The following is a 20,993-nucleotide window of genomic DNA, read 5'->3' on the forward strand; positions in this document are numbered from 1 at the left end:
CCACAGGTGGCCCTGGATGGCTTTGAATGTGGCCCAACACAAACTTGTAAATTTTCTTAAAACATCGTGAGACTTTTAAATTTTTTTGCAACTTTTTTTTTAGCTCATCAGCTATAGTTAGTGTATTTCACGTGTGCCCCGAGACAATTCTTCTTCCAGTGTGGTCTAGGGAAGCCAAAAGATTGGACACTCCTGCATAAATCAACATATTAATAAGGCACATGACAGTTACTTTGAGGATTCTCATTGAGACAGTTCTTCAGGGAACATATAAGAGAGCATAGGTGACAAGTCACAGACACCAACAAGATTTACACAAAGAATTTATTGACCATCTAGGCTGTGCAAGAGACACTTTCGTTTCAAGGCTTACTACATTGCAGGAAGCATGACAACCACAAACTGACTGCTCTTTAAGGGTCAAAAATAAACCCCAAACTCACATCTTTGTTTTGTTTTAACCAGGTAGCTGAAAAGCAAAAATGAAAGTTTAGATAAATTTTACTGCGGTAAAAGACACATAACATAAAATATACCATTTGAACAATTTTTAAGTGTACAGTTCAGTGGCATTAATTGCATTCACATTGTAGTGCAACCATCACAACTCTCCATTGCCAGGACTTTTTTCATCTTTCTGAACTGAAACTCCAACTAATAAATGATAACTCCTCCTTCCCTCCACATTCTTGCCCCTAACAATGACCATTCTGCTTTCTGTCTATGAATTTGCCTAACACAGGTGCCTCACATAAGTGGAATTGTACAGTATTTGTCTTTTTGTGACTAGTTTATTCCACTTAGCATAATGTCTTCAAAGTTCAACCATATGTAGCATGTATCAGAATTTTATTCCTTTTCAAGGCTGAATGATATTCCATTGTATGCATATACCACATTGTTTATACATTCATATGCCGATGGATGCGGGGTGTTCCCGTCGTGTGGCTATTGAGAATAAATCTGCAATAAACACTATTGTACAAGTAGCTGAGTCCCCACTTTCAGTTCTTTGGTTATGCACGTAAGAATGGAATTGCTGGGTCATGTGGCAATTTTACACTTAATTTTTGAAGGAACCAAACCAAACTGTGTTCCACAATGACTGCACCATTTTAAATGCCCGCTGTCAATGTACAAGGGTTTCAATTTCTCTACACCCTTGTAAACATTTATTTTGTGTTTTTAAAATTATAGTCATCTTAGCAGCTGTAAAGTGGTGTCTCGTGGTTTTGATTGGCATTTTTATAATGATTAATAATGTTGAGATTAATGACCAATGTGCTATTTGCAAATCTTCTTTGGAGAAGTGTCTATTCAGGTCCTTTCTCCTTCTTATTTATTGGGTTACATGTTTTGTATTTTTGTTGTTGAGTTCTAGGAGTTATTTATATATTACGGACATTAATCCCATTCCAGATAGATGATTTGCAAATATTTTCTCCCGTTCCGTAGTTGTCTTTTACTTTCTTGGTAATGTCCTTTGATATACAAATATTTTGATGAAGACAAATTGATCTAATCTTTCGTTTCTCGTGCTTTTGGTGTCCTGAGTGTCTACTACTGAACTCAAGGTTATAACAGCTTATTCCTATGTTGTCTTCTAAGAGTTTTAAGACTTTATTATTTTAGAGGAGTTTTAGGTTCACAGCAAAATTAGGTGGAAGATACAAAAACTTCCCGTGTGCCTTTTATCTTACGTATGCACAGCCTCCCCCACTATCAAAATCTCTCATGAGAGCTGTTCATACAATTAATGAACCTACCTTGACACCTCGTAGTCATCCCATAATCACCCCAAGTTCACAGTTTACCTTAGAATACAACTCTTGTGTTGCATATTCTACAGGTTTGAACAAACGTATCCATCATTGCCATATTTCACAGAATCTTTTCACTGCCCTAAAAAAAATCTTCTGTGTCTTCAAAGATTTTATGGTCATCGACCCATGAGTTAACTTTTATGTATCATGTGAGGTAGGGGTCCAACTTCATTCTCTTGCATATAGAAATCCAATTGTCTTTGCACTGTTTGTGGAAAAGACTTACTTCCCCATTGAATGAACTTGGCATATATGTCAAAAATAAATTGGCCATACTGGGCACGGTGGCTAACGCCTGTAATCTCAGCATTTTGGGAGGCCGAGGCGGGCAGATCACGAGGTCAGGAGATTGAGACTATCCTGGCTAACACGGTGAAACCCTGTCTCTACTAAAAATACAAAAAAATTAGCCAACTGTGGTGGCGGGCACCTGTAGTCCCAGCTACTTGGGAGGCTGAGGCAGGAGAATGCTGTGAACCCAGGAGGTGGAGCTTGCAGCAAGCTGAGATCGTGCCAGTGCACTCCAGCCTAGGCGACAGAGCAAGACTCCGTCTCAAAAATAAATAAAGTAAAATAAAATAAAATAAAATAAAATAAAATGGCTATAGATACATGGGTTTATTTCTGAACTCTCATTCTATTACATTGGTTTATATGTTTATACCTAGGCCAGTACCACATTGTTTTGCTTTTTGTATCTTTGTGAGCTTTGAAATCAGGAAGTGTGACTCCTCCAAATTTGTTTTTCTTTTTAAAGATTGTTTTGACTATTCCAGGGCCCTTGCAATTGCCTATGAATTTGAGGATTGACTTTTTCATTTCTGCAGCAACAGCTGTTGGAATTTTGAAAGGGATTTTATTAAATCTGTGTATTGCTTCAGGTAGTATTAACATCTTAACAGTATTAAGTCTTCTAATCTGTGAACACAAAATTTCTTTCCATTTATTTCTTTAATTTCTGTCTTTAATTTCCTACAGCGAAGTTTTATAGTTTTCACTGTACCATTCTTTCACCCCCTTAGTTAAAGTTATCTCTAGGTGTTTATTCTTTTAGAAGTTGTTATAAATGGAATTGCTTTATTTTAATTTTCTTTTTTGATTGTTAACTGCTGGCATATAGTATATTATATACTATATATATATATTTCTGGTATAACACAAACTAAATTTTTCGTGTTAATCTTGTAGCCTGTAATTTTGCTGGATTTGTGTTCCTGTCGACTCTTTAGAATTTTCTATATATAGGATCATGTCCTCACTAATAGAGATAGTACTACTTTTTCCTTTTTCATTTGAATGCCTTTTCTTTCTTTTTCTTGTTTAATTTTTCTGGCTAGAACTTATAATGTTGAATAGAAGGAATGAAAGTGGGCATCTTTGTCTTGTTAGGAGGAAATTTAAAAAATCTTAATGGAGATAGCTTCACTATTGAGTATGATGTTAGCTGTGGGTTTTTTATAATTGCCTTTTATCATATTTAGGCAGCTCCTTTCTATTCCTAGGTTTCTGGGCTTAAAAAAAAATCATGAAAGGGGGTTGAAAATGCCTTTTCTGCATCAATTGAGATGAGCATGCATCTTTTCCCTTTGTTCTATTAATTTAATTGATCTGTTATATTGATTTTTAAAAAAATTTTGAGCCACCTTTGCATCCTGGGTTAAATCCTACTGAGTCATGGTGTATAATTCTTTTAATGTGTCATTTGATTTGGTTTGCTAGTATTTTGTTGAAGTTTTTGCATCTCTATTCATATGGGATATTGGTTTATACTTTTCTTCTGATGTCTTTTTCTAGTTTGACATCTGGGTTACGATGGCCTTATAATATGAGTTCCCATAAAAAGTATTCCTTCCTCTATTTCAAGGATGGGAGGAAGAGTTTATAGAGAATTGGTGTTAATTTTTTAAATGTTTAGTATAATTTACCAGTGAAGCCATCTGGTCTTGGACATATCTTTGTTAGGAGGTTTTGATTACTGATTTAATCTCCTGTTTTATATTTGTTGAGATTTTCTATTTCTTCATGAGTCACTTCAGGTAATTTGTGTGTTTCCAGAAATTCATCAATTTCATCTAGGTTATCTAATTTTTTGGCATACAGTTGTTCATAGTATTCTCTTATAATGTTTTATTTCTGTAAAATCTGTGCTAATGCCTCCACTTTGGTTTCTGATTTTAGTTATCTGTGTCTTCTCTCTTTTTGGTTTGCTACTTTAGCTGAAGACTTGCCAATTTTGTTGCACTTTTTAAACAAGCCAACATTTGGGTTTATTGAGTCTCTACTTTTTTTTTTTGAAACAGACTCGCTCTGTCACCAGGCTGGAGTGCAAAGGCACGATCTTGGCTCACTGCAACCTCTGCCTCCTGGATTCAAGCGATTCTCCTGCCTCGGGAGGATCCTGAGTAGCTGGGACTACAGGTGTGCACCACCACACCCAGCTAACTTTATATTTTTAGTAGAGACAGGGTTTCACCATGTTGGCCAGGATGGTCTCCATCTCTTGACCTTGTGATCCACCCGCCTTGGCCTCCCAAAGTGCTGGGACTACAGGCGTGAGCCACCATGCCCAGCTTATTTTTTTCATTCTCAATTATATTTATCTCCACTCTAATCTTTATTTCCTTCCTTCTAACTTCACAGAAAGAAGTTTAGTTTTCCTCTTCTTTAGATCCTCAAGGTATAAAGTTAGGTTTATTGATTTGAAATCTCTCTTCTTTTTAAAGGTAGGCATTGGCCAGGCACGATGGCTCACACCTGTAATCCCAGCACTTCGGGAGGCTGAGGCCGGAGGATCACCTGAGGTCAGGAGTTCACGACCAGCCTGGCCAACATGGTGAAACCCCGTCTCTACTAAAAATGCAAAAATTAGCTGGGCATGGTGGCGTCCACCTGTGATCCCAGCTACTTAGGAGGCTGAGGCAGGAGAATTGCTTGAACCCAAGAGGCAGAGGTTGCAGTGAGCCGAGATCACACCACTGCACTCCAGCCTGGGTGACAGAGTGAGACTCCATCTCAAAATAAACAAACAAACAAAAAAAATAAAAAAAAGGTAAGCATTTACAGCTGTAGATTTCCTTGTAAGCGTTGCTTTTGTTGCATTCATAAGTTTTGGTATGTAATACTTAAGTTTTTAATCATCTCAGTGCATTTGCTAATTTCCCTTGTGATTATTTCTTTGATCATTGGTTGTTTAAAAGCATGTAATTTAATGTCCACATATTTGTGACTTTTCCATTTTTCCTTCTGTTCCTGGTTTCTGTTCCTGGTTGAAAGACATACTTTATATACTTTCTTTTAAAATTTGTTGAAACTTGTTTTGACTCAACATATGATCCATCCTGGAAAATGTTCCACCAGCATTTCGGAAGAATCGTATTCTGTTTCTGTTGGGTGGAATTGGGTGGAATGCTCTGTACATGTCGAGAAGATCTCATTGTTTATTATGTTGTTCAAGTTCTATGTTTATCTTTTGCCAAGTTGTTGTATCTGTTCCTGAAAGTGGGTATTAAAATCGCTAATTATTATTATAGAACTCTGTCCCCTTCAAGTCCATTAGTTTGTATCATATATTTTGAGGCCCTGTTTTTTATGCATATATGTTTATAATTGCTATATCTTTTTAAATGAATTTATGCCTACACTTTTCCCAATACAAGTCTTGCTATCAAGTATTTTCATCTCTGCTAATGTTCTTGGTTCTTGAATTTTCATTATTGAGTGCAATTGAGCATCTTTTCACAAGATTAAAAGTCATTTTTTTCCTTTTCCTATAAACTTAAGGCTCATAGCCTTAGCTCATTTTTTATTTTAAAATTATTGTTACACATAACAATTATTTTATGCTATTGTTATAATAACATAATTACGTTATCTTAATTTACTAGAAAAGTTACTTCTTAATTCCAATGTACTTTGTAAATATTCATTTTCCAGTATGCCATTTGTTCCTTGACTTGTTCATAATGGCTTTTGCCATGCAGAAATACTTGACTTTCATGTATCTGAATTTATAAAAGTTTTCTGAGTTGTATAATAGCCAATGATTCTTCATTCAAAGGGTGTTTTGAAACATTTTTCCTTAAATGATTTTAGTACTTTTCTCATTTTTTTTAACCTATTATTAATTTCTTCAGAATGTATGCTGATACAAAGTGTAAGGGAGGTATCTATATTCACTCACCTTTCTGGGTGGCTTTCTAGTTATCCCAAACTATATAGTAACAAGTATAATCAATTAGCTTTGATGTGATCTAATTGTGAAAACAATGTGTTGTATCTGCCGAAGCCGACTTGCACCTACCAGAGGATTTTCTAATGCAAGACAATGCAGCTAGTCCCGTATTTTGTTTCCAAATCTGTCCTTAGTAGAAAAGACATCTAAGGGTTCCTAGGTCAGCAAGGCAGATAATTTGTCAACAAGTCAATATTCCTGTATATTCCATTTAACCTTCTGTTCCAGGCTGGGAAATGGGCTTGCTATAACCTGGACTTTATCTGCACTTCATTTCAATGATTATATCTTTTTACAACTTTCAGTGGGCCACTGCCTTGAAAACCTGTTAGGTGCCATTAGGTTTGCTTTTTTTTTTTTAATGAATGAGGAATGCAGCCCTATTGTAATCTGCTGTGAGACCACCCCAAGATCAACCATTGATCTACTGAGTTGTATCTCTGTTTTCTATTCCTATTATGATGTGCTACCCATCCAGAAGAAAATATTTTTAAATCACATACCTGATAAAGAACTTGTATCTGCTATATATAAAGAACTCTTAAAGTCCATTTATAAGAAAACAACCATTAAAAATGGTAAGTTTTTACAGACATTTGAACAAAGATGATCATACGAATGACAAATAAGCACAGAAAAAGATATTCAACACTTTATGTCATTGGGGAATAAGACACCACTTGATACTAATTAGGATATCTCAAATTACAGATGCTGACCAAGCCAAGTATTGGTGAGGATGCAGAACAGCTGGAACTCTCACTAATTACTGGAGGGAATGTAAGTTAAACATAGTCAAATACAAACTTGCTACATGATCCAGGCATTGAACTTCTAGTTATTTACCTAAGAGAAACAAAAGCATAAAATGTGGACATAAATATATATGGCAACTTTATGTGTAATCACCATAAATTAGAAACTACTTAAATGTCCATTAACAACTGCATGGATAAATAAATTGTAGCATGTCCATACACATACAAAGGAATATTCATACTGCTCTACCATAAAAATGAATTAAGTATTAATGCATGCAGCAACATGAATAAATCTCAAAATAACTATGCTGTGTAAAAGCAGGCAGACAAAAAGAGTGAACAAAGTACATTATTCCATTTATATAAACTCCTGAAAATACAAAATACTCAAGAGCTGGTATGGAGTCAGCTGGGTGCAATGGCTCACACCTGTAATCCCAGTACTTTGGGAGGCCCAGGTGGATGGATCACTTGAGCTCAGGAGTTCCAGACCAGCCTGGGCAACATGGTGAAAACCTGTCTCTACTAAAAATACCAAAAAAAATTAGCTGGGCATGGTGGCACATGGCTGTAATCCCATCTACTTGAGTGACTGAGGCAGGAGAATCGCCTGAACCCAGGAGGCGGAGGCTGCAGTGCCTAGAGACCGTGCCATTGTACTCCAGCCTGGGCAACAGAGTGAGATCCCGTCTCAAAAAAAAAAAAAAAAAAGAGTTGGTACTGAGTCTGTATGCAATGGGGGAGCCACTGGAAGGTGTTGCCCATGGTGCTATGTTTTAGGGTTCTCTGGAATTAAATGTAAAACTGCATTCATAAGCTGATATTTCTGGCGAAAAAATGTCAACGTATCACTCCTTGGGAAGGCTAGAATGAACTCTGTGGTACTGGTGGTACTGTATTAGAGTTGGAGACATCAATATGAATTCAGGTTAACTTAATACAGATGGATAGATATAGAATAATTTCAGCAATGTGTGTCCATGAGTTTGTATACAATGTACATCCTAGGTCTGCCCAATGAGAGGCCCTTGAGTCAGTGAGCCCCCAGTGGCAATGGGCACCGCCAGCACCAAGGTCTTAATTTCTAATCATTCTTCAACAAAAGGAGCCAGGGTTCCTTGGAGAACTGGCTGACTGTGGCACTGAGAGGGAAAATACAAGATAGACCCGCAGTGTCTTGCAGTGCCAGCAAGAAAAGAAGTACCAAGACACAAAGCAATTGGGATGTGAACAAGGGACGCAGGAGCCAACTTGGAAGAGCTCCCATCAGCCAAAGCTGAAACCATTTGAACAAGAAAATAGAGAACATGGTATTGAATTATAACCCAAAGTGTAAAATAAACATCACGAGTCTATACTAACATAAACTGCATAAACAAATAAATATGTAAACAGACGAGAACAGACAAATCTTTCATATGGAAGGATTACAAATAATTTGTGTAATACCTTGCCCTCCAGGAGATCCACTTCGTCCTCCCTCCCCACCTCTGCCCACTCGTGCATGTGGGGCTTTGCTGGATGACTTGGTCCCAAAGTGCAGAGCATGCCACATTCTGTTTCCTCATGTATTCATCAATGTGCCTTTGGGTTATTTCTATTCTTGACTAATTTTGAGTGATGCTGCTATAAACATGGTTACAAAAGTATCTGTTTGTGTCGGTGCTTCCAATCCTCTTGTGTCCCTGTGCAGAAGCAGAATTTCTGTATCATATGGTCATGTTATGTGTAATTTTTTGAGGAACTGCTGCGCTGTTTCCCACAGCAGCTGCATCATTTTATATTCCCACCGGCAATGCACAAGAATCCCCATTTCTCTGCATCCTTGTCAGCACCTGTTTTTGTTTTCTATTGCTTTTATATTTTTTATAATAGCCATCATAATGAGTGGGAAATAGTGTTTCTTTGTGGTTTTCAAGTGAAATTCTCTGATAATTAGTGATGTTGAGCATCTTTTTTTGTGCGTATCAACCATCTGCATATCTTCTTTGGAGAAATGTCTGTTTAGTCCTTGGCTCATTTTAAAATGGAGTTGTGTGATTTTTGTTAATGTTCTTTATATAGTCTGGGTATTAAACCCCATTAGATATGCAAATATTTTCTCTCATTAAATGAGTTGCCCTTTTAACTGTGGTTATAGTGTTTTCTGGGCAAACATTTTTAAATTTTGATGAAGTACAATTTGTTTATTTTTTTCTTTTGTTGCCCATGATTTTGGTGTCATATCTAAGAAATATTTACCAAATCCAATGTCATGAAATCTTTCCCCTATGTTTTCTTAATTTTATAGTTTCAGCTTTTATGTTCAGGTCTTTGATTCGTTTTGAGTTAATTTTTGCCCATGGTGTTAGGTAAGGTGCAACTTCTTTTTTTTACAATACGGATGTTCATGGTCCCAACACCATTTGTTAAAAAGATTTATTTTCCCCTTGAATGCTTTTGGCATCCATGACAAAAATCGTATGTCTGTATGTATGAGGGTTTGTTTCTGGGCTTTCTGTTATACTCCATGGGTCTATACGTCAGTTTTTATGTCACTACCACATTGTATTGATTACCCGTGGCTTTGTGGCAAGTTTTGAAATCAGGAAGTGTGAATGCTCCAACTTGATATTTCTTTTTTTTAAGATTTTTGTTGACTATTCAGAGTTCCTTAAGTTCTATATGAACTGTAGGAGTTTTCTATTTCTCAACATAAAACAATGTTAGGATTTTGATAGAGGTGTCATGAAATCTGTGGATTATCACTTGGGGGGTAGTATTGATACCTTAACAATATTAAGTCACAATCCATAAATATGGGATGTCTTTCCATTTATTTATCCCTAATTTATTTTCAACAAAGCTTTATAGTTTTTGGTGTACACATCTTTCACCTCCTTGATTAATTCCTAAAGATTTTATTCTTTTTTAAACGCTATTATAAATGGAATTTTTAAGTATTAATTTTGAATTGTTCATTGTAAGTGTTTAGAAAAGCAATTTTTGTGGTTGATTTTGCATTCTGCAACTTTGCTGGATTTTTATATTAGTTGTGTGTGTGTGTGTGTGTGTGTGTGTATAATCTTTCAGGTTTTATGTGATATAAGATCATATCATCTACAAATAGAAAGAATTTTACCTATTCCTCTCCAAATTAAATGCTTTTTATTTCTTTTTCCTGCCTAAGTTCTGTGGCTATGCTATGGACTAAGTGTTGTATCCTCCCTAAATGCATTTGTTGAGGCCCTAATCTGAATTGAGATAGTAATTAGAGGTGTTGCTTATCCATGAAAAAGAGTTAAACTTTGTCAAATGCTCTTTCTGCATCAATGGAAATTACTGATGAAGAAGAAGATAACTTACTTCTATCCTCTATTTCCTTTATTCTGTTAATGTCATGTATTACATGATTGATTGCCATATGTTGAAGCATCTTTGCATTGCAGGACAAAGTTCCATTTGCTCACTGTGTACGATCCTTGCAATATGCTGCTGAATTTGGTTTGGTAGTATTTTCTTGATGATTTTTACATCAATATTTATAATGGATATTCATCTATAGCTTTTTTGTCATGTTCTTGCCTGGTTTTGGTATCAGAGCAATGCTGTCTTCTGAATAAGTTAGGAAGTGTTTCTTGCTCCTGAATTTTTTGAAAGAGTCAGGAAAGGATTGGTGTTTTTTCTCCTTTTAATATTTGGTAGAATATATCAGTAAATCCATCTGGTCCTGGGCTTTTCTTTGATTGGAAGTTATTTATTTAAGTTTTTTATTATTGATTCAATCCTCTCACAAGTTATAGGTCTACTAAAATGTTTTATTTCTTTTTTTTTTTTTTTTTTTTTCAGAGACGCAGTCTTGTTCTGTTGCTCAGGCTGGAGTGCCGTGGCGCCATCTCGACTCACTGCAACCTCTGCCTCCGGGGTCAAGCAATTTTCCTGCCTCAGCCTCCAGAGTAGCTGGGATTACAGGCGCCGCCACCGCGCCCGGCTAATTCTTGAATTCTTGTGTTTTTTTTTTTTTTTTTTTTGAGACGGAGTCTCGCTCTGTCGCCCGGGCTGGAGTGCAGTGGCTGGATCTCAGCTCACTGCAAGCTCCGCCTCCCGGGTTCCCGCCATTCTCCTGCCTCAGCCTCCCGAGTAGCTGGGACTACAGGCGCCCGCCACCTCGCCCAGCTAGTTTTTTGTATTTTTAGTAGAGACGGGGTTTCACCATGTTAGCCAGGATGGTCTCGATCTCCTGACCTCGTGATCCGCCCGCCTCGGCCTCCCAAAGTGCTGGGATTACAGGCTTGAGCCACCGCGCCCGGCCAATTTTTGTATTTTTAGTAGAGACAAGGTTTCACCATATTGGCCAGGCTGGTCTCGAACTCCTGACCTCAGGTGATCCGCCTGCTTCGGCCTCCCAAAAAATGTTTTATTTCTTTATGACTCAGTCTTGGTAGATTTTGTGTCTCTAGAATTTTGGCCATTTTGTCTAGGTTATCTAATTTATTGGCATACAATTATTCATGGTACTCTCTTATAATCCTTCATATTTCTGAAAAATTGGTAGTAATGTCTCCACTTTCATTTCTGATTTTAGTAATCTGAGTCGTTTCTCTTTTTGTCTTAGTCAATCTTGCTAAAGTTTCTCAATTTTGTTGATCTTTTTGAAGAACCAACTTTTGGCTTCACTGAGTTTCTCTATTGTTTTTCTATTCTCTATTTCATTTATCTCTGCTCTAATCTTTATGATTTCCTTCCTTCTGCAGCTTTGGGGTTAGTTTGTTCTTCTTTTTCAAGTTCCTTAAAGTGTAAATTTAGGTTGTTGATTTGAGATCTTTCTTCTTTTTTAATGTAAGTATTTACAGCTTTAAATTTCCCTCGTAGCAGTGTTTTCACTGCATCCTATAAATTTGGGTATATTGTTTTAATTTCCACTTATCTATAAGTAATTTCTAATTTCCCTTGTGATATCTTCTTTGATCCATTGATTGTGTAAGAACATGTTGTTTAATTATCACGTATTGTGAATTTTTCAGTTTTCTCTTTTTGTTATTGATTTCTAACTTCAACTTGCTATATTCAGAGAAGATACTTTTATAAAAATAATATCAATCTTTTAAAAATGTATAGACACTAGTTTTGTAGCCTAACATATGTTCCATACTAGAGAATGTCCCATCTGCCTTTGAGAAGAATATGGATTCTGTTTTTGTGGGGTGTGACTTTTTCATATGTCTGTTGTGTGTAGTTGATTTATTGTGTTTTTCAAGTCCTCTATTTCCTTGCTTATTTTCTGTCTGGTTGTTCTATTGATTATGGAAGTCTGCAACTATCATTGTAGAACTGTCCATTTCTTTCTTTACTTCTGTCCATATTTGTGTCATGTATTTCGTGGGTCTGTTATTAGGTGTGTAAATGTTTATGACTGTTACATCACCTTGCTGTATTAAAACTTTTATTACTATCTAATATCCTTCCTTGTCTCTTTTCAACATTTTTTTTAACTTAACTCTATTTTGTGTAATTTTTCTATCCCTTCCCCAGCTCTCTTTCGGTTACTATTTGCGTGAAGTATCTTCTATCATCCTTTTACTTTCAACCTTTCTGTGTCTTTGGATCTAAAGTGAGTCTCTTGTAGACAGCACATAGTTGAATTATTTTTAAAAATTTATTCATCAATCTCTGTCTTTTTGTTTGATAATTGACTTCATTTATATTTAAAATATTCACTAGTAAGGAGAAACTTATTTCTGCCATTTTGCTATTTGTTTTCCGTTTTGCCTTTTGTTTTCACCTTTTACATGACTGTCTTACTTTGTGTTTGAGTTTTTGTAGTGAAGCATTTTAATTGCTTTCTCATTTCTTTTGGTGTATATGTTATAGCCATTTTCTTTGTGGTTTCCATGGGATTTACATTTAACATCTCATATTTATAACAGTCTAATTTGAACTCACACAAGCTTACATTTCTGTCTTTACCTTTTAATTATTGATGTCATAAATTACACATGATCAAAAACAATGACTAAAAATCGTTTCTCTATGTATTTGTCTTTTAAATTAGAAAATAAAAGGGGAGTTACAACACAAAATTACAATTATATTAACTTTTATAATTGCCCATGTAAATCCTCTGTTGGCTGTCTTTATTTCTTCATATGGGTTTGAGTTTCTGTCTAGCATCCTTTCATTTCAACCTGAAAATCTTCCTTTAGCATGTTTTACATTTATAGCCACGATATATTTAAATCTCTTTCTTTCTCTCTTCTTCTTGAACTGACACAACACACATGTTTGTCTGCTTGACCAGGGGCCCCTTGGACTCTGTTTACTTTTCTTCAGTCTTTTTCTGTTTCTCTGACTCAGTAATTTCCATTGTCCCATCTTCAAGTCTTCTGATTCTTTCTTCTGCCTGCTCAAATCTGCTTTTGAAACTAAAGAGTTTCAAAACTTCACCAAAGTGAATTTTATATTTGTTATTGTACTTTTCAGCTCCATCATTTCTGTTTTCTGTCTTTACTGATATTTCTATTTGTTCATATCTAATTTTCATGAATTTGTCCACGTATTTCTCCATGTCTTCCTTTAGCTCTTAGAGCATCTTTAAGACACAGCTGTTTTAAAGGCTTTGTGTAGTAAGTCTGACACCTGGTCTTCCTCAGGTATGGTTTCTGTCCATTTAGTTTGTTACTCTGAATAGGCAACTATTTCCTGTTTCTTTGTATGCTTTGTAATTTTTGTTATTGTCACTGTTGAAAACTGGACATTTGAAGCTTACAATGTAAGTAGCTTTGGAAATCAAATTATCTCTGTTTACCAGAGTTTGCTGTTTTTAAATATACATATATATTCTATACTGGGGATCAGCCTGAGATGTAAACTTAGGATACTTCAGGTCTTTTCTGAGTCTGTATCTTTCCCTAGACATGCATACTGACTTTCTAAATTTCCTCATATAAGCAATTTCTTTCAAATGTCCTAATCCTTAAATCTCAGCCAAGCCTCTTTCTGGAAGCTAGACACCTTCAAATCGACTCCAGAGTTCCAAAACTCATTACATCAGTCAGGTTCCGGCATTCCTCTGTAGGTATGTGTGCATATATATATATGTGTGTGTATATATATGTAAAATGCACACTCAGACTGAAGATGAGTCCTTAAAAGTGGAAGACAGTGAAAGAAGAGTGGGTCAGAGTGATGCAATGTGTGAAGGATTCAAGCCACCATTGTTTGAAGATGGAGGGAAGGGGCCATGATCAAGGAATCCTGTGACCTCTGGCCTCAATTTACAGCAAATAAGAAAACATGGGCCTATGTTCTACAGCTGCAAGGAACTGAATTCTTCCAACAAATCATATGAGGAGGAAAAGTTCTCCCCTACAATCTCCAGAAAGGAATGCAGTGTGCTGAAACTTTGATTTTAGTCCAACAAAACCCATGTCTGACTTCTTTTTTGTTGTTTTTCTTTTTTCTTTTTTTTTGAGATGGAGTCTCACTCCGTAACCCAGATTGGAGTGCAGTTGTGCAATCTCGGCTCACGGCAACCTCTGCCTGTGAGTTCAAGTGATTCTCCTGGCTCAGCATCCCAAGTAGGTGGGATTACAGGCATGCACTGCCACACATGGCTAATTTTGTATTTTCAGTAGAGATGAGGTTTTACCACTTTTGGCCAGGCTGGTCTCAAACTCCTGACCTCAGGCAATATGCCTGCATTGGCCTCCCAAAGTGCTGGAATTACAGGTGTGAGCCACTGCACCCAGCCCATGTCTGACTTCCGACAGATGTTACAGATGTTACAGATGTTACAGTTACAGAACTGTAAGCTAATAAATTTGTGTTGTTTTATGCCGTTAAAATTGTGGTAATTTGTTATAGTGGCAATAGAAAACTAATACATGCATCCAGTATTATTCTAGTAAATTCAATTTCTTTCTGCTAAAACCAAAAGAATCTTTGGTTATTTAAGAATTTAAGATTAAATCCATATATTCCCTGAATTAGAAAGAAAATGTGTTTTCCTAAAACCTGTGATATGCTCAGTGTTATCTTTCCTTTGTTAGTCCATAATCTATGAAGACAAAGACATTTCTACACTGCCATTGATTTTTCTTCAGAATTAGATCTGAAGTTTTGTTTTGTGTTGTTATTGCTGTTGCTTCCTCTGCCAACTTGGATAAACTCAGCCAAGCAAAGACAAATAGCTAGCAGATGTTCTTCTTTTAGCAGAATTAGAATTACAGCAGTTAAGAAATATGAAATATGGTATATGAAATAAAAACAAAAGTTCTCGCCTGTGATTCTGCTAATCAGTTTAATCTATGGGAACTTTAATGATGCTATTGAGAATTAAAATAACTTTATTATTTGTTTTAAAAATAATGATTAGGATTTTGGGTAGGATTGTTCTGTGATTATCTCTAGTGGAATACATCATAGTGAATGAGTGTGCATAAAAAATATGGAGGGATTTCATGTAGCAGAGTAGTAGTCAAGTGTTCTCCTCCGAAGCCACACTACCTGAGTGAAATTACCACTCTTTCCACTTACTTAGCACATCACTTTGAAGGCTTACCCTCTCTTCAGTTTTTGATCCATTGAAATGAGGATAAATACAGTACCTGATTTATAGAACTGTAAGTATTAAATGAGTTAATATATTTAAACTACTTAGATGAGTTCTGGCCCATAGAAAATGCTTAATATATTCTATTATTATCATAATAAAAATTATTATTACTATTCAATAAATATTAAGAACATTTAAAGTGGATATTTCAAGTATTTTCAATGGGCTGATTCACTATTCTGAATTGTCAAGACTATTTTATTTTACCTTCAGATATCAAGCAACGTCGTTGCCAAAACAGTTGACTTCTTATTGGTTAGGATACTTTTCACTACAACATAAAACCCAGCTAAATGTGACTTAAGCCATAATGATATTTATTGTTTACCCAACAATTACAGTTTCTTTGCCTTCCATACAAATTTAAGAACAAGCTTATCGATTTCTACAAATAATCCTTCAGGGATTATAACTAGGATAGCACTGAATCCACAGATCAACTTGGGGGAAAACTGGCACTTTAGAAATATTGAGTCTTTCAATCCATGAACATGACATATGTGGTATACATCCATTTATTTAGATCTTTGATTTCTCATCTCAGTGTTTTATTATTTCCAAACATACAGACCTCATATAAACTCTATTAGGTTTATATCTAAGTATTTTCTGTTTATTGGTGTAATTGTAAATAATACAGTTTTTTAAATTTCAATTATTACTTTTTATTGGTATTATATAATAAAACTATTGATATTTTAGCATTGACCTCGTATCCTCTGGCCTTATTAAATTCATTTGCTAGTTCTAGCCATTTTTATGTATTATTTGAGATTTTCTAAGTAGGTAATCATGTCATATGCAAACAGAGATAGTTTTAACTCTTTCTTTCAATGTGTATTCTCTTCCCCACCTCACTTTAGTGTTTTGGCTAGGATCTCTAATACGAGGTTGAATAGGGTTGGTTAAAATGGGCATCCTTGTCTTGTTCCTGATCATAAGGGGAAAACATTTAGTTTCTCACCGTTAAGTGTGATGTTGGCAAATTTTTGGTAGACGCTCACTTGGAGGAAGTTCCCTCATATTCCTAGTTTGCTGATGGTTTTTATCAAAAATGGATTTTGGATTTTGTCAAGTGGTTTTTCTGAATCTAGTCAAATGATAACTTATTTTCTGTAGTCTATTGATATGGTGAATTACATTGTTTAATTTTCTAATATTTGAACCAGCATTGCATTCATGGAATAAATTCCACTTGGTCATGATTTATTATACTTTTATATATTGTGTATTTGACTTGCTAATCCTTTGTTGAGGATTTTTGCACCTATATTAATGATGGGAATTGGCCTGTAGATTTCTCTTCTTGTAATGTTTTCATCTGGTTTTGGCACCAAGGCATGCTAACTTCACAGAATGAATGGATAACTGTTCTCTCTCAATTATCTGAAAGCTTTGAAAAGGAATAAAATTCTGATACATGAGTGAACCTTGAAAACATTACACTAAGTGAAAGAAAATTATTATGCTAAGTTTGTGTAAACTTGGCACTGTTTCTTTCTTAAATGTTTGGTAAATCTGCCCGTGAAGCTATCTGAGCCTGGAGATTTTTATGAACTCTTTTAAAAATGTTATTTTAAAAATTGTAAAACATATGTAACATAATATAAAATTTACCATTTTCACTATTTTTTTATTTTTATTTTTTGAGACGGAGTCTTGCTTTGTCGCCCAGACTGGAGTGCAGTGGTGTGATCTTGGCTCACTGCAACTTCCACCGCCTGGGTTCAAGCGATTCTCCTGCCTCAGCCTCCCAAGTAACTGGGATTATAGGCACCCGTCACCACACCCAGCTAATTTCTGTATTTTTAGTAGAGATGGGGTTTCACCATGTTGGCCAGGCTGGTCTCAAGCTCCTGACCTTAAATGATCCACTTGCTTCAGCCTCCCAAACTGCTAGGATTACAGGTGTGAGTCACGGCACCTAACCCATTTTAACTACTTTTAGATGTCCAATTCGGTGGCATCAAGTATGTTCACAATACATGCAGCCGTAAGCACCATCCATTTCTATAACTTTTTATCACCCCGAATATAATAATTCCTCACTTTTACCTTCCCCAAGCTCCTCGTAACCTCTATTCTACTTCTGTCTACATGAGTTTGACAACTCTTGGTACCTCTTGGATAATTACTGTAGAATTATACACTAGTTTTCCTTTTGTTCTAGCTTATTTTACTTGGCATAATGTTTTCAAGATTCATTCAAGTATCAGAACTTCATTAGTTTTTAAAGCTGATTCATATTCCATTGCATGCATAAGCCATGTTTTGTCTATCTGTTCATCTGTTGATAGACATTTGGATTGCTCCCATCTTTTTCTCCCAGGAAATTTGGCCTGAAGCATCTTTTTGAGTTCCTGCCTTTAATTTTGTTGTGATATACTGAGGTATACAGTATCTATCCCTGGAAATGGTTATAACTCTTCTTCTAGGTAGTTTATTTGGGAACTTGACTCAATTTGGTCAGGAGTTGAGTTCAGCTGGGCTTCTGTTGCTGCTCTGGTTCACTTCAGTGCACCACTGGCTTCAGCAGTCTCTGGTGTTACTTTGTGCTTAGGTCCTGGAGCGTTTTCCTCAATGTTCCTGCTTCATCCTCAGCTTTGGTCTCCTTGGTACTCCTGCACCACAGACATTTTCTCTCTCTGTGTGCTCTTGCCACCTCCCAGGGGTAGACTGTTTCTTCTTACCTGCTACAAACAATCCTTGCGGTGGGAAGCAGGAGAATTCTGTGTTGTCCTGGTCCAGCCTCAACTTCAGGCAGGCCCTGTGTGTCTGGGACTTCAGGGCTGGGGTTTCCGCTCCTTCCCTTGGAGCTGAATTCTCCTGCATATCTTTGGCAGGGCTTGTGTGCCTAGGGTTGTCAGGTAAAATACAGGATTCCCACTTAAATTTAAATTTCATGTAAACAATGAAGTTTGTTAACATTACTATGTCCCGAATATTGGAATATACTTATAGTAAAAATTATTTATTGTTCTATGAAATTCAAATTTAACGTATTTTTATTTGCTAAATCTGGTAACCCTAGATGTTTGGTGTTTTCTACCCTCCCCCAGTAGTAGGAGGCCCAGTAGGGCTCTGGGACCAGGACTGTTTTCTTCTCTTCCCCAAAGGTTAGAGGGTTTCTTGAAAAAATTCTTCCTCAGACATATGCATGTTCACCTGTGCCCTGGGACTGACTGAATGTTTCCTGCTCCTCAAAGTAAATTAAAGCTTTAGTTCCACAGAAGAGAGGGTCTGGGTGGGACTCACGAGTATCCCGCAGTGACAGCGCTTTCCCAGTCCATGTCTGCACCACCGTGAGGCTCTTTCTAATCCTCCAGCTGCAGCCCTGAAATCTCTCTCATGAGAATCTGGTGGAAGGCTGTAGAGAGAACCTGGATGTGGCTTTCTGTCGTACTAGCTCATTCTTGGTTTCTAGAAATCTGTCTTGAAGGTTTATCTTCTTACCTACTTGTATGGTAGCTGGGGTTCTGTTTCTCCCATTCACCACTGGTAGACAAACGCTCATATCCTTTCTACCCTTGGAAGGAATTGTCTTTTTTTGGATTTGGAACTATTTGGTTACCCTATGACCTCAGGTGTTTGCTGAGCTCAGGAGAAGTTATAATTCTATGGTATATCTAGTTTTTACTTGTTAGAGTGGGGGCAATACTCTTGCCTTTCTGTATATTTTCAACTCCTCATCTGTCTTTCTTTATGAGTGGAAATCTCAATAAAGACATCATAAAACAGAGCTTTAAATGTAGGCGTTAAAATCTTTTTTAATTGGTCTTGCAAAGCACATAGGTTCCTCTGTTGTAATAAATAATAAAGATAGTGCCTTATCTTTAATATTCTCTAAATATATGTTAGGGACATTACTTGACCAACAGTATAACTGCAAGGATGTTATTGCAAGGAACTTTCAGGAGGACTGAGAGCCATCTCTCTATGAGGTTGTCTCTCTTTCAAACTATTTCATTCCTAAGGCTACCTGCTGAGCACAACTGGGGCTGCCAGAACTACCAAACTACTGGAAATGAGGTGCATGATAAAATAAATTATTTCAAGTTAAGATCTCACAAAACCATCTTTGAGGTTACTTCTTTAGCACACATTGACTTTTAAAAATTATCTTTACAATTTAGGACATTGCATAGTTCACTTCCTCAATATCCGTTGCCTATTTAAGCTGACAAATTTGAAATGATAGATGAGAAGGAGGCCTACTGCGTGACATGTGTAATTCACTCTGTCAGTCAAATTTAAGAGTCGTTGCCTTCATCTGGCCTTCATGCCTAGCACTACCTTCCACTGCTGACAACAGGACTGGAAGTGGCTCTCAGAGAGGCTGCCTGTGAGGCTGGAGGCTGCAGTTCAAGATGCAGGTGTAGGCAGAGTGCGTTTCCTCTGAGGCCTCTGTCCTTGGCTCATTCTCCCTGTGTCCTCACATGTGTCTCTGTGTCCTCACCTCTTCTTCTTGTAAGGACATTAGTCAGATTAGTCAGATTGGATCCAGGCCACCCTGATGGCCTCATTTGACCTGACTTACCAGAGGTAGCCATCCACCGTCATACGGGTGTTCAGGTGGGAACCTCGGTATCTACCATGTCCACGTTGATTTTGCATTCAGCACTCCATCCTTTTTTTTTTTTTTTTTTTTTTTTTGAGATGGAGTCTCGCTCTGTAGCCCAGGCTGGAGTGCAGTGGCGCGATCTTGGCTCACTGCAAGCTCTGCCTCCCAGGTTCACGCCATTCTCCCGCTTCAGTCTCCTGAGACTACAGGCGCCCACCACTACACCTGGCTAATTGTTTTTTTTTTTTGTATTTTTAGTAGAGACAGGGTTTCACTGTGTTAACCAGGATGGTCTCAATCTCTTGACTTCGTGATCCGCCCGCCTCAGCCTCCTAAAGTGCTGGGATTACAGGCTGAGCCACCGCGCCTGGCCTCAGCACTCCGTCCTCTTTAGCCACCTTTGTTTCAGTTTTGCGACTCCACCATCAGCTCTTCCTGGAAGACTCCGTCTTACTCATCCTTCACTCTTACCTTTTTATCTTCCAATGCTTATTTAAGTATTTTTTGCAAAATTAGAACTCAGCTGCTTTTAAAATTATTAAAATAACATGCTTATAGCGATGACCTCCTCGTGGTGGCATGTGCTTTCACTGCTCCCAAAGGTGGGACAAGTGACCATTTTTAGAGTGATCAAAATCTTGTGATTTTGCTGTAAGATACTTAACAAAATTTAAGTTGTTGTTGGGTTTGCTGTGTTTTCTCATGGAATTTGGCTCTGTCTTTTCTGCTTGGGTAAGCCAGAGGCACCTGAAACTCAGGTGTCTGGACAGCAATCATCATTTTCCCACTGAACAGGTTCCTCCTCCTCTGTTCCCAGCCTTTGGGAAGGGCACCGCCATCCATGAAGTTCCCTAAGCCAGGAACCCAGAGGCACCCTTTGCGTCTTCCTCCTCCCCACTTCCCAAATCCAGTGAGTTTCAAGTCCCGCACATCTCATAGTCCGTGGCTTCTCCCACCAGCACCCTTCAGTCCCTGCTTCCCCACAGCCCATCTTTGGTCAAGGTCCTCATTATTTTTCACCTGG

At 37.1% G+C, this 20,993-nt stretch overlaps 1 long non-coding RNA gene across 1 annotated transcript; it reads right to left on the reverse strand.

The window, feature by feature from the left end:
- Nucleotides 1-375: 375 nt before the first annotated feature.
- LOC117086598 lies at nucleotides 376-20,155 on the reverse strand. Its single transcript, XR_004438470.1, has 4 exons — nucleotides 18,099-20,155; nucleotides 6,862-6,900; nucleotides 6,124-6,210; nucleotides 376-469 (listed from the first exon to the last, which is right to left on the reverse strand). It is a non-coding gene; the product is annotated as an uncharacterized LOC117086598 (long non-coding RNA).
- Nucleotides 20,156-20,993: the final 838 nt, after the last annotated feature.

This window comes from Trachypithecus francoisi, unplaced genomic scaffold (genome assembly GCF_009764315.1).
Source record: "Trachypithecus francoisi isolate TF-2019V2 unplaced genomic scaffold, Tfra_2.0 Lachesis_group10, whole genome shotgun sequence".
NCBI lineage: Eukaryota > Metazoa > Chordata > Mammalia > Primates > Cercopithecidae > Trachypithecus > Trachypithecus francoisi.